The following is a 16,416-nucleotide window of genomic DNA, read 5'->3' on the forward strand; positions in this document are numbered from 1 at the left end:
CTATATCCCCAGCCCCCAGCATTCTTAAGAACTGGAATACTTACTACTCTAGGCCTGAGGGTCGATCTCAGAGGCCTGTAAGGGAACACCACAACCTTAAGTGCCACCTCTTGCTGCTTGTCCACTTCCCACTGCTGATGGATGCCACGAATTACAACAGCTGTCAGGTACCAGGGGTTCTAAAGGCTAAAGCCCAGAGCAATGAACCTCCAACCCAATGCCTAGAGCCCCAGAAGGCCCCTAGCTATTAGGATTTGGAGCTGTAGGCCTCTAGGTCTGCCAGTACTGACCCTAGGCCTTAGTCTATTATCGATTTTTTATAGAATGAACAAATTTACATTTGTTTGAGAACATGTTGACAAATTGAAAATTCTTCCCAAAGACATAGAGAAGTGGAATGGCGCTCTCAAGATTATGTTGCTTCTTCTCAGAACCTCCCCCAACCCCGAATAAAAACAAAAAACCAACTAGTCAGAGGAAAAGGAAGATGACAGTGCAGTTTTGCTTCTGGGTGCCGTGGATACACGTCTACATAGCCAGGGCATTCCAGTATCAGTGAGTTGCACAAAATGTGATGTTATTAGTGTACCAGAGAAAGAACATGGCTAGAGATGAATTTTGTATTTAATCCATTATCTCTAAAGTTTGCTTACAGTAAGGTACAGCAACTCTTTATACTTCAATAAAAGAAAATAGAAATATGGGGGTGATCATATCATACATCATTCAGAAACAGTGTGAATTTCCCTATAAGGAAATCAATGCAGAATTTATTCTAATAATGTGGTATATGAAAATAGGATTACGGGGCTGGGGATATGGCCTAGTGGCAAGAGTGCTTGCCTTGTATACATGAGGCCCTGGGTTCGATTCCCCAACACCACATATACAGAAAACAGCCAGAAGTGGCGCTGTGGCTCAAGTGGGAGAGTGCTAGCCTTGAGCAAGAAGAAGCCAGGGACAGTGCTCAGGCCCTGAGTTCGAGGCCCAGGACTGGCCAAAAAAAAAAAAAAAGAAAGTAGGATTACTTCCAAGTTTTCAATATTAAAAGCAGAAACTAGTCTTGAAGACATAATTAAAGCACCAGTCATAAAATTTATGATAGGTATTTTTTTTATGAAGCTATAGTACTGTTTAACAAAACAGCCAACACTGCAGCTGGAAGGCCTATAGATCTGTCACCAAGTGAGTTGCATGCCAACTATCTCTGCTGGATCCCTCAACCTTACCAAAAACAAAAACAAAAAAACAAAAAAAAACACCGAAAACCTGATTCAAGCATGAAAGTAAAGGCATCCTGTCAATGTTTTCTGTTGTTATTGTTGCTATTGTTTTGGATTTAATGAGACAGGGTATCACTATGCAGCCAAAGCTGGCCTAATACTTGCTAGGTAGCCTAAGTTGGTCTTGAATCTTTTCTTGTCTTGCCTCGACTTCTTCAGTACTGGAATTATAAGCATGTAATACCATGTTTGGGCTGCAAATATTTTCAATACTTGCTTGAGTAAGAAGACTGGCTAGCTGGGTGTCAGTGGCTCACACCTGTAAACCGAGCTACCCAGGAGGTTAGGATTTAAGGATCATGGTTCAAAGCCAGTCTGGACAGGAAAGTCCCTGAGATTCTTATCAGCAGTTAACCACCAAAAAGCTGGGGGTGGAGCTGTGGCTCAAGCGGTAGTGTGTGTTCACCTTCAGCAGAAAAGCGAAGAGAGAGCGCAAGCACAAGGCCCCAAGTTCCAGACCAGTACTAACATACTCAAAGAAAACAAAAACAAAAGACTGTCTCTTCAAGGCCTCTTGTTGAAGGGTAGCACAAGTCAGATCAGAAGCTTGTATAACCAGACATGTGGGTGGAAATAGAATTACAAGACAAGGCAGTTCAAGTTTCTCTACGAGACCTGAATCTTCTATGCCAGGAGGAGCTTCTGTGCCACACTGAATAAAGCTCAGTTTTCTTACCAGTGTAATGTAGCTTATTTACCTTCCAGTTTGGAACAAGAAAATAATTTTAGAGCTTTACAATCTCATGTGTAGCTAGCTATGAAATACAACCATGTGGCCCTATGCTAAAAGCTATTTAAAACATACGAGAAGTCTAGAAAAAGATTTAAAAAAATTCAAATTGGACATTTGACACGCAGGGCTCTAAGCCAGAGGACACCCAGCGCCCAGGCTGAAGGGGCACTCTAGCCGCTGGAGGACTCACTCTGGAAGTCTCAGCTGGGATGGCCCCGCCTCTTCGCTAAAGCCCCCTGAAGGACCGCCTAGCTCTCCAGGGCCTTTCAATGGCTGCCAAGTAGTCTGTGGCCGCTCGGGAGTCCCCTTCAGCCCGTCTCGAGCCATTCACGCTGCCCCTGTCCTGCTCCCCTCCAGGCCGCGTTCGGGGAGCACCGAGCCCCACCTCGTGTCCCCACCCCCGATTTTATGGAGTCTCCTGGCATTCATGAGTGGCAGATTGGGGGTGAATGACAGGCTGGGCCTTTGGGGCGCTGGGACTGTTGTTGAGGTCCAGGTGACAGTAAGTACCTGAGAGGGGCTCTGCTAGGGGAGGAAGGCAATGCAGTTTCTGGTTTAGGAGTCCTAAAACCCTGCCCTGGTACCTTGAGGAGAGGGCCCCTCCCCCAGCAGGTGACTGCAGAGGGCTTCTGGGTAGAGTATGGATGCGAATATCCCCCGTGTCCTATTGGCCTACCTGTAGGTGACGTGTATATGGTATATCCTCCCATGACACCTGCGGATTACAGATACATGGGTGTAGCAAGCATGTGTATGGGACCTGCAAAAGACATGTACGTGACATGTACGTGCCACCAGCCACTTTCCACCCTCTGGATGTATGTGCTGACAGATCATACCTTCAAATCAAGATGAACTACATCATGAGTGTGTAGAAAGTGCACACCTTCTAAAATCTGTCGCATGAGTCTCCGAACATCTTTTTCTTTAAAGGCATCTTCTCGGTCTGCGACACACTGATCAAAGATTTCACCCCCTGCAGCACTAGAGAAGGACAAATTAACGTAAAATGGGATTCATAGGAAAAGAAATAGTCACTGGATGTCAGTGTCTCATGCATGTAAATCCTACCTACTCGGGAGACTGAGATCTGAGACTATGGTTCAAAGCTAGCCTGGGCAGGAAAGTCTGTGAGACTCTTATCTCCAATTAGCCACTAAAAAAGCTGGAAGTGGTGCTATGGCTCACTGGGCTTGAGCATAAAAGCACAGGGACAGCACCTAGGTCCAGGTTTACACATGTGTGCATGCCCCCCCACCCCACACAAAGGAAACAGTGAATGAATACTACTACAGAGGGATCATTGGCAGACTGTAGATTGTGTGTGAACAGAGATGAAAAGAGCTGGAGAAGAAGAGTGTGAGCCAAGCCCATCCATCCCAATAGCTGAAAAAGCCAGGATGATGCAATGTGCTGTCCCCACTGCCTCAGGAGCTGCAGACAGCAAAGCAGTGTGGAGCAGAGGCTGTGGAATGGTCCCAGGCTGTGGCCCTGGCTCTGCAATCTGTTGTAGGACCTCAGGCTGATGATTTTTCCTGTGCCTTGTTTTCTCACATGTAGAAATCTTATTAGAAAGCTTAACAACATAAAGACTAATCTGTAAACAATGCCTACAAGGCACAAAGCAAATGTACTGGCTCAAGGCTTGACCAAGTGGCTGGGACAAATGTAATTCATCATGGCCAGTAAACTTTGTGCTCAGGAGCATCCTCAGGAATTTCTGGTAAAACACCGACAAGACACATCTCCTAGGAGACCTTTAGCACCTGGGGGGTAGAGCTGTGTATTTTCAATTCTATATTATTAGTCCTGACAGCACAAGTCAGAGTGTCAGGAATAGGTAAACATAGTAATAATAAGCTGCCTGCTTCCACAAGTACAATCCATTAATGTGGTTGAGACGTTTAATACCTCACTATCCAGGGTGTGTCTCTAGGCCTTCCTTTCACAAACTGAAAGCAGAGTGTAAAACCTTACAGCCAAATTGCACTAATCTGGGTTTTAGAAACCTGGTCACTAAATCCAGAGAATCCACCTCTACAGTGGGCTTCTAAGCAAGATCAGCTTCAGCACATCTCTGTTTCCCTCACTTATCTCACAGCAGCAGAAGGGCCAACCTAGGGGGGCAAAGTCAAGGGATAAGGGAAGGAGTTACTGGAGAGGCTGAAGGAGGCCACCCACTCATTTATCATGCATGACTGTTAATGTAGATAATGGAATCAAGGATGGCTGCAAGGTTTTCTGGCATGAGCAATGAAAGAAAGGAGACACCAGAGGAAATGGGGAACAAAAGAAACATAGATCTTAAAGAGTCTGAATTTGGAATGAGTTAGAAATACATGTAAGTAACAGACAAAGCTACTCAAAAAGTATCATCAGGAAAGATGTACAGAACAAACACAAATAACAGTATCAATAATGGAACCATGGGGAGTACTTAAAAACAGAATACAGTAAAATTAAAACAAGGAAGAGTATAATTTTAAGAAAAAAATTATAGTACCATATTTAAACAGAGTAAAGAAATGGAATGATCACTAAACTGAGCAGAGGAACTGTCAAAAAGGGCTAGTTTTTGGAAGAGCAGTGGCATTGAGTTGAGTTGTGAAAAGGGCACTGACTCTTGAGCAGGCGAATGGTTCAGTGAAGGAACACGGTGGACTGACAGAAGGGGAAGAGAGCTGGAGACCGTTCCTGGGAGAAGTCATCATGGTAGTTGAAGAGCCAAAGCTGAGGAGGGATTTCCAAAGAGATGGAAAGGACAGAGGGTGTGAGAGGACAACCAAAGGAAGAGGTCTGAAACGGCAAAAGAAAGATCTCAGAAGAGGAACTATGAAGGACACAGATAAGCCATGGAGCTGAGAAGCTGACTCTCTTTCTTCTTTAAAGGGGAAGGGCAGGGGCTGGGGATATGGCCTAGTGGCAAGAGTGCTTGCCTCGTATACATGAGGCCCTGGGTTCAATTCCCCAGCACCACATATACAGAAAACGGCCAGAAGCGGCGCTGTGGCTCAAGTGGCAGAGTGCTAGCCTTGAGCAAAAAGAAGCCAGGGACAGTGCTCAGGCCCTGAGTCCAAGCCCCAGGACTGGCCAAAAAAAATTTAAAATAAAATAAAGGGGAAGGGCAGGAGGAATGGGGTGTCAAGGGTGGGCCTCTCACCATCTTGTTTCTTCCACAAAGGGAGAAGAGGCTGGCCAATAAAAGCTAGGTACAAGTGGCACAGTAAAGCAGAAGAAGGTGTTTCTGAGGATGGGTAGGTGAGACCCAGGCCCTGGCTCACCAGCCTAAGGGAACACTACTTACTATTCCAGAACCAAGATCATTTCTGATGGAGTCTCATTGACTTCATGTAAGTTAATGACCCAAGGGCTGTCCTGGGCCAGCTCGAGCACCGCAATCTCATGAATGATTTCCATCCGACAGTCTTGGCCTTTTCTTCTTTTTCTCATGAACTTTGCTGCAAATTCTTTTCCAGAATCTTTCTTTACACATTTTCTCACCACTGCAAATTTCCCCCTAGGATCAAACACAAACACTCACTGTTAGAGTGCAAAAATTTTCAGATGGTCAAGTTTTTCCTTCCCCAGCAGGGCCTGGGCACTGCTCCTTAGCTTTGTAGCTGAAGGCTTTAATTTGGCCCACCAAGATCTATCTAACTTCTACGTTTGGGCTCACTAATCTAGACTACTGATGTTGCTGAACAGAAAATCTTCCTTCCCTGCAACTGTTGACCACAAATACGCTTTTCATTCGTCTACATTTCTGTAACCATTTTAACAACCCCAAGTAACAGATAATTTGGCACAGACCTATGCCTGCACAACCTGCTGAGTCTACCCAGCACCACCCTTACTCAGATCAAAGTGCTTTTGTCTATAGAAATCATGAAGACTACCACCTCTTTTTATTGTATTCCCCAAAGTACTGAGTTGCACCTCCACCAGAAGCTTGGTTCCTAATGACCTGAGACCTTCTAAGAAAGAAAAAACTTCACTAATGATTTGATTCTCTTCATACCTATGTGTCACGAGAAGTTTCAAAAGAAGAGAAAGTTCGTGTGTGTGTGATTGTCTTGGGGCTTGAACTCATGGCCTGGGTACTGCCCCTGAGCTTTTTTGCTCAAGGCTAGTGCTCTAACACTTGAGCCACAGCTCTACTTCTAGCTTTTTGGTACTTAGAGATAAGAGTCTCATGGACTTTCCTGCTTGGGCTGGCTTTGAACTGCGAACCTCAGATCTCAGCCTCTTGAATAACTACATGTATAGGCATGAGCCACCAGTTCCCAAATAGCTGTTACTCTTAACCCATTAGGGTTTCAACTATTAAAAACAGCTAAAGAAGAATCTTTGCTTTTGAGTGGCACAAAACTTGTCTGCAGTTAGCTGACCCTGCACCACAGCATGCTGAAGAAAACTTTCCACTTTTCTGCTACTGCACTTCAGGAAACGAACCATAAGATAGCAGAACACATGTCTGATGGAAACACGAGTGCCTTCACTCTAAATGACTGGTGTTATGGTGGGGTAACCCTTAAAGCCATTCAAGAAGACGACAAAAGGAGATTTCTTGGGTACAGAGTAAACCTCAGAGTTCCGAGGCCACACCTGCCAAGCAACCATAATGCACACCTTGCCATGACTACATGGAAAGAAAACTGCTGTGTCACAAACCTTCACTGCAGATCATGGAGACCTGTGTAACACACACCACAGTACAGCGGGTCAAGGAGGATTCAAGAGCAGATGCTGTTTGTTGCATATCGCTTTTCTTTGTTGACTCAAACAGCCAAACTTTTTCCTGAATACTTTCAGAATTACTCATTCATTTCACTTATCTTCAGCTGACTGCCTGTGTACAAAATTGGGAATGCAGGTATTCATGGAAGATTCTAGGGTAAAGTACTCAATGACACAATCCAGAGTAGAGGTAAAGAAAAGATACATATAAGGCAATTACTGCAAAAGGAAATGACGTTTCAGTGGTTGCCACCAGTCCAGTTATTGGAAGAGCAAAGATTGAATCTTTTTCATCTCTCCATCACCAGTGCTTACCACAGTGCTAGGATGGTGGGCTGAGTATCTGTGGGGAGGTATGACTTCCTAAGGAGTTTGGACATTTTTCTTTTGTGTGTGTGAGTGTTTGTGGGGCGGTGATCCTGAGGTTTGAACTTGGGGCCTGGGTGCTATCCCTGAACTTTTATGCTCAAGGCTATAGCATTCTGCAACTTGAGCCACAGCTCCATTTCTGGCTTCTTAGTTATTAATTGGATATAAGAATTTTGTGGAATTTCCTTCCCTGGCTAGCTTTGACTTGTGATCCTCAGATCGCAGCCTCCTGAATAGCTAGGATTACAGGCATGAGCTACTGGTACAAGGCAGAGATCATTCCAATAGATTATGAAGAGCATATTGCCAAATGACCCTAAATGGAGAAGCTATTGGAAGAACTCAAGACTGTGAGCTTGAACCCATGTAGCAGCAGTGAGGCAGGGAAGAGAGAACATTTATAAAACATTCAAGATTCAAGAGCACTGAGGCAGAAACAAGATGGTAGTGGTGGATACTGGCTTCTAGATTTTTTTTAATGCAGGTATTATGCAACTGTACAGATAAATGCTATGACAAAGATTAGAAATGTGGCAACAAGGTTTAGCAAGATTATGTTTGGGATACAAGTCTGAGGTGTCTTTTGTGGTAAAGAGAATCCTTTTCATTGGATGTATATCAAATATCAGTTCAAGGGCTGATTTAAAGGCAAAGGTGAGAAGAGAATGTAGATTGTTAGTTGAACAAAACATGGAGCAAGCAAAAATCAAGCAAGGTTCTAGGTCCTGTTTGAGACCAGCTGACAAAGGAATTATCTTGTTTAGTTTTTATTTAATCAATCTGATATGTGACAATGTGTTGTCCCAGGGTCTCCTTTACCAGTCACCTCACATCTCTGTTGTACCAGCTAGCACAGTGGACCGATATCCGCCCTTTCATTTTACTGGACAAATATTTTAGGGCAACTTGACATCATAACCTTTAACCTGCTGGACTACTTGCCATCCTCTCTTTATTGAACTTTGCTGCTACTGTCAATGGCTGGTGCATCTTATATCACATCCATTCTTTATGGCTCTGTTCAAATGTGATTTTGCTATAGGATCTTCTGGTGACATGTCATCTTGCCTGTAAGAGGATGGTGACTGATGGGTTACATTTGGAAATGACTTTTAGAGCCCAGTGTAGTTTTATGTGCTTCACATGTAAGCATGTCACAGTCATACGTCACTTAGATGGTGGGGACATATTCTGAGAAATGTGTCCTCAGGTAAGTGACACCACATTACTTGCAAACCCAGATTAGAACCCAGATAGCACACAACATACTAAACAGAGCGGGTCACTATAACTCAATGATATGTACTTGTGCATTAAAAACATATCTAAACTAAAGGGTCCAGTAATCATACATTATGAAAAATTTACTTTTAAGTAGTTGCAGTACAAAAGGGTTTCCAATTCAACAACATTTCTAAAGTGCATAGTATTGAGCAAATCCTAATAATCAGTATTTTTCCTATGCTGGACACTAATTTCAGATCTATGATATAATCAATCGTAATGATTTGTACAAAGTATCATAGAAGAGAGCAGAGGCCTCAAGGCAAATTTAGTTTTAAGTGGAGGTCAAATCCAGGCCTTGTGCCCATTAGGCAAATGGCTCTCTGCCACTACTCCCTCAAGCCTCAGGAGGTGATCTAATTTGAATTCCACACGTGCAAATTCACTTAATAAATTTAGCTCCTTCTAACTTACCCTAAGAAGTGAATAAATGACTATCACTGTTTAGCTAACTAATGCATTTGATTCAAATATCAGATGGGGGGGGCACTGAGTTTGCACTCAGGTACGCTACCATTTGAGCCATGCTCCCCAGCTTTTTCCTTTCATTATTTATTTGGTTATAGACTCTCTCCTCTCCTCTTCTTCCCTCTCCCTCTCCCTCTCCCTTTTCCTCTCCTTCTCCTTCTCCCTCCCTCCCTCCCTCTCTCTTTCTCTCTCTCACCCCCCTCTCTCTCTGGCCTAGGGCTAGCCAGATCTCCATCCTCTTAGTTAAACCTCCAGCATAGCTGGGACTACTCAGCTTGGCTGAGATAGGGTATTACTAACGTTTTAAGGCCCAGGTTGGCCTTGAACTGTGATTCTCCCATTTCCCACCAAGTAGATGTGGTTACAAGCATGCATCATCATACCCAAGCCTCAGTGATGAGATTTCTGTTATTCATAGTTTTACAAATAACTAGAATCAATTTCCCTTTTATTTGTCCAAAATGATCAGAGTACCCCCCAATAAAAAGGCATGTGAAAGCACTTATAAAACTGTAAAGCCCACATACTTAGGAAGGACCAGTTTCAGAAAGGAGCTAATATTTGTAACTCCTTTCCCATATTAGGAAAATTCAACTATGAGTATGTAACACAAAGAACAAAACATGGTCATTTGGTATGTGTGCATATGGTGTGTGGGGTGTGTGTGTCAGGATCAAATCAGAGCTTTTGCACGTTCTAGTCAAGAACTATTTCGCTAAGCCAGGTGGCTTAGTGCTGGTGGCTCACGACTATAATCCTAGCTACTCAGGAGGCTGAGATCTGAGGTTACAGGTTCAAAGCCAGCCAGTCAGGAAAATCTCTGAGATGCTCATCTCTAATTAGCCAGCAAAAAGCCCCTGGTAGTCGTGTGGCTCAAGTGATAGAGCATTAGCTTCAGCTAAAAAAAGTAAGGAAAGAGTGCCCAGGCACTGAATTCAATCCCCAGTACTGGCACAAAACAAACATGCTACAGCCTCAGTCCTTGACCTAAATTTATAAACATGTTTAAAATAATGTTGTAGTTGAAGTCTAGACAAGGAAAATATATCTAAGGCATCATCTCATGTGAAATCAACATCATTTTAAACATAAAAAAACCTTTCTGCTGCTCTATTACCAACAAACTCAAGGTGAAATCAACATGCAAAACTTCTAAGTACTCAAATCCATTTATCTATCTCATGCCTCAGTAATGAAATCATGAATGTGGGTTACATTGGCACACATCCGGACTTAGAGCAAGTCAAACTTGAAGCCATAGAAGAAAGCCTGACCTTTTATATCGACACACAAGAAAGGTTGCTATAGCCTCAGCTAGGCACATGAAAGAAGGTGCATTTTTTTTAAAAAGATCAGCCTCACACCTTGTTACTTTGCAAACAACGCTGACCATCTTGGAACAGCCATTATAAGCAACACCTAAAAGAAATAGATTTCTGACTGTACACTTAGCTCTCTGAGCCCTTTTCCATTGTACTACATTAAAGTCTGTATTAGAATGGATATATCTTGTTTTTCCTCCCACATCACAGAAATATAAAAGAGGGAATTTTGCAAGTCATAAACAGTTCCATAACATATTAAAGTTACTGAGGACTTCACCTCAGCTACACATAGCCTTAAGGCTATAGATGTGTTTTCTTTCAACAACTCTATGAGGTAATCGATGTCATGAGGCAATGTAACCAAGTGCACAGAATTATAAAAGCCAAGATTCAATCCCAGACCTACTGACTACAAAGCTCACACTAGCTATTCAAAGACTTCTTCCTGATTAAAAGAAGGGGACCAAAGAGGAAAAAAATGGATTAATAGTTTTATTGTTCAGTTTCAGGCTTTGACTTCAAGTATCTAGCTCTATATTGCTCAGCCACTTCAGAATTTACTCCTACACACACACACACAGCAACTTCAAAAAGTACAAAACAGAAGTTAAAAGAAAATTGGGGGGGGGGGGGAATCAGTACCCTAAGAGGTGGTAAGAAGAAAATCCAGCTTTTCATCTGAAATCACTCATTATGAAGTGTACAAGACAGGTCTTGCCACCTGAGGACGTTTGGGAATGCCTGACTTCCTTTTGTGGAACACAGCCAGGCAACTCAACCAAACAATGGAAAACTCACTTTTCCCTTTTCAGGTAATCAGGGTTACTTTGGAATGTATGGAATCTCAAGGAATCCCAGTCCCTTGCTGAGTCTAGCTGAGTTTTCTCCTGGTGTCATAATCAAAGCCTGCACTGTGTGTCAAGGCCAAGAGAGAAATCAATATTGTTCTGGAAGGCATATTTCCCCCCCCTCTGTGAACATTGAAAAACCTTTTTAAATTTCACACCTGTCGAGGAGGGGGGGTGGACACTAAAAATATTTAAAAGAAAAAAGACAACATTCTTTCTATACTTGTAAAGTTACCTTAATAGCTGCCAAGATGGGTAATTTTTGGTTTCTGTTGGAAGTAGAGCTTTTCCCAATACCCCATCTGCAGGCTGTCCTACCTGGAAGACCCTATTCCAGTTACAACACGGCAGTATTATGCAACTCTGACAAAACTTCACGATAACAAACACAAATGTGATATCCAGGCCCAGATGGCAGGAGGTCACAGGCATCGCGTCTGTCCAACCCACGCACGGTGAGGACGGCAAGTGAGACTGCTTATTTAAGGGCCAGACAAGCCAGGCTGGGGAGTCCACGTCCCCTACCCACGTCAAACACAAGCAGCTAACTTGGGACCGAACCCCATGCCAACGCACCCACCACTTCTTCCAACTGTGCTCCCAGGCGGCAGCCCACCAGCCCGCACCATGGCCGCTGCAGGCTCCACCTAACTCCCCGAAAAGCAGCAGGTCAGGGCAGGGCCGACTCTTCGCGGGGCACTGCAGCGGTGAGTCCAGGGCCGGGAACCGAACCCATGTGCACTCACTCCCAGGCAGGACTGACACATTCTAGAACTACGAAAGGTACAAACCCACCAAGAGAACAACCGCGGCGGAGACGCAGAGGCGGCGGGCCGAGGGCGCCCCGCTCCCCTACCCCCCTCGGCGGCTGCGGGAACGCCAAGCAAGCCACGGAGCAGAGCCGAGGCAGGAAAAAGTCACCCTGATCCACGGGGACCTGGCTTGATTTCACCCCAGCCTCTGAGCGGGTAGGAGGTGCACACGCGCCTCCATTAAACCGGCGCCTACGGCACTGCAGGTGCTGCAGGAAGGGCGCGGGGTCCCACCGCGGACAGCCGAGCCTGGCTCCTTTCTAAGCGGCACACCCGGGCCAAGAGGAGACTCGCCGGGCCGCGGCCCCACCGCCCAGTCTTCGCTGCCCCCAACTTCGTGCAGTCCCCGGCGGTGTTACCGGCGCCCCTCACCTGCCCAGCTCCCGGCCCGGGCTCACTTTAGCTGTCCTGGAAGGGCTCGGTGCGCACCGCGGCGCGGATCTCCGTCAGCAACCCTCGAGCCTGGGGCGGCGGACGGTGACGTACCGTTCGACCCCTGCTGACCGGCCCAAGCCGGAGGCGGCGGCCGACGAGGGGCGGCCGCTGCCGGGCTTCTCCAGCGGGATCATGGTGGTGTTCGGGCGTTCGTCTTTCCCGGCCACCCGGCTCGCTCCCGGCAGAAGGCGGGTAACCCGCCCGCCTCCGCCTCCGGCTGCTGCTTCCTGCCTGCGGCGAGCCCTACACACCAGGCTTCCTTGCGCACTAGGAAGCGACCGCGGCCGGCGCCCAACCGCTATCCTCGCCCACGCAGGCCCGCCCCGCGCTCGCCACGCCCCCAACTCGTGCACGCCCCCTCTAGCCACGCCCCACGCAGGCCTACCTCAAGCTAGAGTCGCCCCCAACGCATGCACGCCCCCACTAGCCACTAGCCACTTTTGAATAAAAGTGGTTCAATTGAATATGCAATAGTTACTGTCTCCTACTAAGATGATAGTTAAACTCATTATGATTAGTTTACCTGATAGGTGATTATGTGCTATTTTAATATAATAAGGTTTCCCCCCTCCCCCACCCCACCCCCAGGTTGTGCTGGTCCTAGGGCTTGAATAGAAAGGGACTGGGCAGTGTTTCTGAGCTCAAAGCTGGTGTTCTACCAGTTAAGCAATGGCTCCACTTCCAGCTTCTTTAGTAGTTAATTAGAGATTAGAATCTCATGGACTTTCCTGCCTGGGATGGCTTTGAACTGAGATCCTCAGATCTCAGTCTCTTGCATAGCCATGATTACTGGTGTGAGCTGTTGGTGACTGGCTCATATAATCGTTTCTTAAACTATTATGTGTTGTGTAATTAAAACAAACACTAGAATATAAAGAATTTGTTTGACAATAATGCCTCTTTAAAAAAGAGATAATTTGAAATCATTTCCACTGTATTCTATGATCTCAAAAGAGATGGCAGGAAATTATTAGGGCAACAATAATTCTCTTTGAGTCAGGTTGTTCCAGAATCAGGGAGGTTCCAAGGAAGCCTCCAAAAGGCAGGAGGCCTTTACCTGGCCCTCGTGTACCAGGTGGCTGATGTTATTGCAGAAGACAATGTGAGGACACAGTGAGGTAGAGACCAAGAAGGCTGGTTGGGGAAGCAGAGCCAAGGACGGCGGGGGTGGCACTCCTGAGAAGAGGCATGCCAAGTGCTGTGACATCAGGGGTATTTATGGTGAAAATGGGGATGATGTTTGTCACAAATTAAGTTCAAGCTTGCCTTGGTGCTCCCCTTGGTTCTGGGCACCTGGTACAGTTCATCCTCCTTACTGTAGAACTGTCATGGCATTATCCACTGGGTGTAGGGATATCCAGTCTGATCAGTCCACTAAATGTGTGTCACGCTGACATAGATGTCTGCTTTCCCTGACTATCCCTTTAAACAAAGAATGGATTTTATCAGATGCTTTGGGAGGAGGGGCTTCTCCAGATGTCAGCCTCCTGAGTAGCTAGGATGGTAGGCAGGAGTCACTAGCACTTGGTGACTAATAGGTTTATCTTTGAATTCCTGGTTTCTGTTTCCAATGCCTTTCTTCCCCCATCTGTTCTGCCTTGATGTGAATTTTTTTCATGTTCTTTGTATTTCCCAAACATCCTTAGTTGAATATATATGTATATGCGTGTGCATGCATGTGTGTGTATGTGTGTGTGTGTGAGAGAGAGAGAGGGAGAGAAAGAGAGAGACAAAGAGAGAGAGGGAGAGTGCTAGGGCTTGAAGACAGAGCCTTATGCTCTCATTTTATTCACTAAAGGCTGGAGCTCTACCACTTGGCCCATACCTCTACTTCTGACTTTTTGCTGGTCAATTGGAGATAATAGTCTCTCAAATTTGTTTGCCCAGGCTGGGTTTGAACCAGGATCCTCAGATCTCAGCCTTCTAAAGTACTGGGATTACAAATGAGAGCCACCAGCACCTGACTTTTGTAACTAATCAAAATAAACTATTTTAAAGTATATTCCCTGCATATAAAAGCTGTATTTTCCTTAAAATACGGCTAGACTGTATAACTATTTCAGTCACATCTACTCAGTTTCTCCCTGCCTCTCCCTTCCCTGATGAGGACTAGGCTCATATACTTCTTTTTCCTCATCAAGTTAAAGCTTCCTTATGCTGTTATTCCTCTTTTTTTTTTTTTTTTTTGGCCAGTCCTGGGCCTTGGACTCAGGGCCTGAGCACTGTCCCTGGCTTCTTCCCGCTCAATCCTAGCACTCTGCCACTTGAGCCACAGCGCCGCTTCTGGCCGTTTTCTGTATATGTGGTGCTGGGGAATCAAACCCAGGGACTCATGTATATGAGGCAAGCTCTCTTGCCACTAGGCTATATCCCCAGCCCTGTTATTCCTCTTTTAAAAATATTAGCCTTCCAAGAGTGCCTGCCTCGGATACACGAGGCCCTAGGTTCGATTCCCCAGCACCACATATGCAGAAAACAGCCAGAAGCGGCGCTGTGGCTCAAGTGGCAGAGTGCTAGCCTTGAGCGGGAAGAAGCCAGGGACAGTGCTCAGGCCCTGAGTGCAAGGCACAGGACTGGCCAAAAAAAAAAAAAAAAACGAAGGGAAAAATATTAGCCTTCTACATGCAGCTCTTCAAGGAAAAGCTCATTTATGAGATTAGAAGTTCAGCTAAACACCGTCATTTCCTTTGACAGCTGCTGTATGAGTGAAAACCCTGACAGCTATTTTATACAGCAGGTTCTTGTGCCAGAGTTCACCTTCAGATGGCATGTGAGAGTGGACTCTGGTCTCTCAGAGATGAGTTTTCAGAATTTATCTCAGAAAATGGCAGCTTGTGCAGGTCTTCTCACTTTTCCTTTACCCTTTGGCAATTTCTAAACAAATATGATATTTGAAAGGATGGCAAGATTGTTCTTGGAGCTGTCTGTCCACAACAACTCTGGCAAAGAGATGTATTCTGAAATGAAATAGAAATGTACAGAGAGCCAAGGATCAGGAATGGGAGGCAGAAGAAGCTGAGAGAACATTCCTTGGGACAGTCACGCCATGTCAACAAACAGTTGCAGGGACATGATAAGCCAATAGCTTGGAAAGGCTGGTGAATGCGTTTCCAGGTTTAAGCTTTGCAGGTGGCTTCTGATTTATTCATGGACTAAGAAAAGAAATAGAAGGATATATCATAATAGGTTGTATTAGGGTTCTCCAGAGAACCATAACCACTGGAAGTGTATGTGAATATCTATGTCTATGATGTATATGCTTATATATAATTACGAAAGGGGACTTGTGAGATTGGCCAGTGACTAAGGTGGAGTCTCTTAAACTTTTAGAGGCTGGCCTTGAATCACCACGCTTTGATCTCCCAAGTAGCTAGGATTACAGGCTTGAGCTACAGCAACTGGCTTCTTTTCTATTCTGAAGACATTATACAGGATTTTTGAAAGTAGATATAATATTTTACACTCCTGTCAGTAATATATAAAACGTGTAGTTGCTCCAGGTCCTTACCAATTTGTTGTTTTGTCTTAGTTTTAAACTATTAGTCAGTCCAGTAGATCCGTAACAGCTGCTTAATTTGGACGAAGATAGTTTCCCAGTTCTTTTATTTCACTGAATATTTTTTGTTCTCTTTCTGGACTGTCTATTCCTTTGCCATTCTGTTTTTTTCCCCCTTGGTGCTGGTCCTGGGACATGAGCTCAGAGCCTGAGAGCTGTTCTTGAGCTTCTTTTGCTCAAGGCTGTTGCTCTATCACTTGAGCCATAGCACCATTTCTGACTTTTTCTAAGTAGTTTATTGGAATAACACAAGAGTCTCACAGATTTTCCTGACCAAGCTAATTTCAAGACATTAGCCATCTATCTCAGCCTTCTGAGTAGCTAGGATTACAAGTCTGGGTCACTAGTGCCCTGTTCCTTTACTATTCTGTATGTATCCACTAGCCATCTGCAGTTATTTCAATTGCATTTAATTTCACTAAAATTAAATTCTTTAGTACACTGTCCGTATTTCAAATGTCCATTAGGTAAGTGTAACATATAGATACTGCCATATTTGACAGTATAGATTATTTTTATCATCTTAGGGAATTCTGTTAAAAACCACTTCTCTAGGCTGTCATTAA

General features: G+C 44.9%; 1 long non-coding RNA gene across 1 annotated transcript; it reads right to left on the reverse strand.

The window, feature by feature from the left end:
• Positions 1–2,861: 2,861 nt before the first annotated feature.
• On the reverse strand, positions 2,862–12,308 carry LOC125346657. Its single transcript, XR_007209994.1, has 3 exons — positions 12,232–12,308; positions 5,321–5,533; positions 2,862–3,000 (listed from the first exon to the last, which is right to left on the reverse strand). It is a non-coding gene; the product is annotated as an uncharacterized LOC125346657 (long non-coding RNA).
• Positions 12,309–16,416: the final 4,108 nt, after the last annotated feature.

Source organism: Perognathus longimembris, chromosome 2, assembly GCF_023159225.1.
Source record: "Perognathus longimembris pacificus isolate PPM17 chromosome 2, ASM2315922v1, whole genome shotgun sequence".
In the NCBI taxonomy this organism is placed as follows: Eukaryota; Metazoa; Chordata; class Mammalia; order Rodentia; family Heteromyidae; genus Perognathus; species Perognathus longimembris.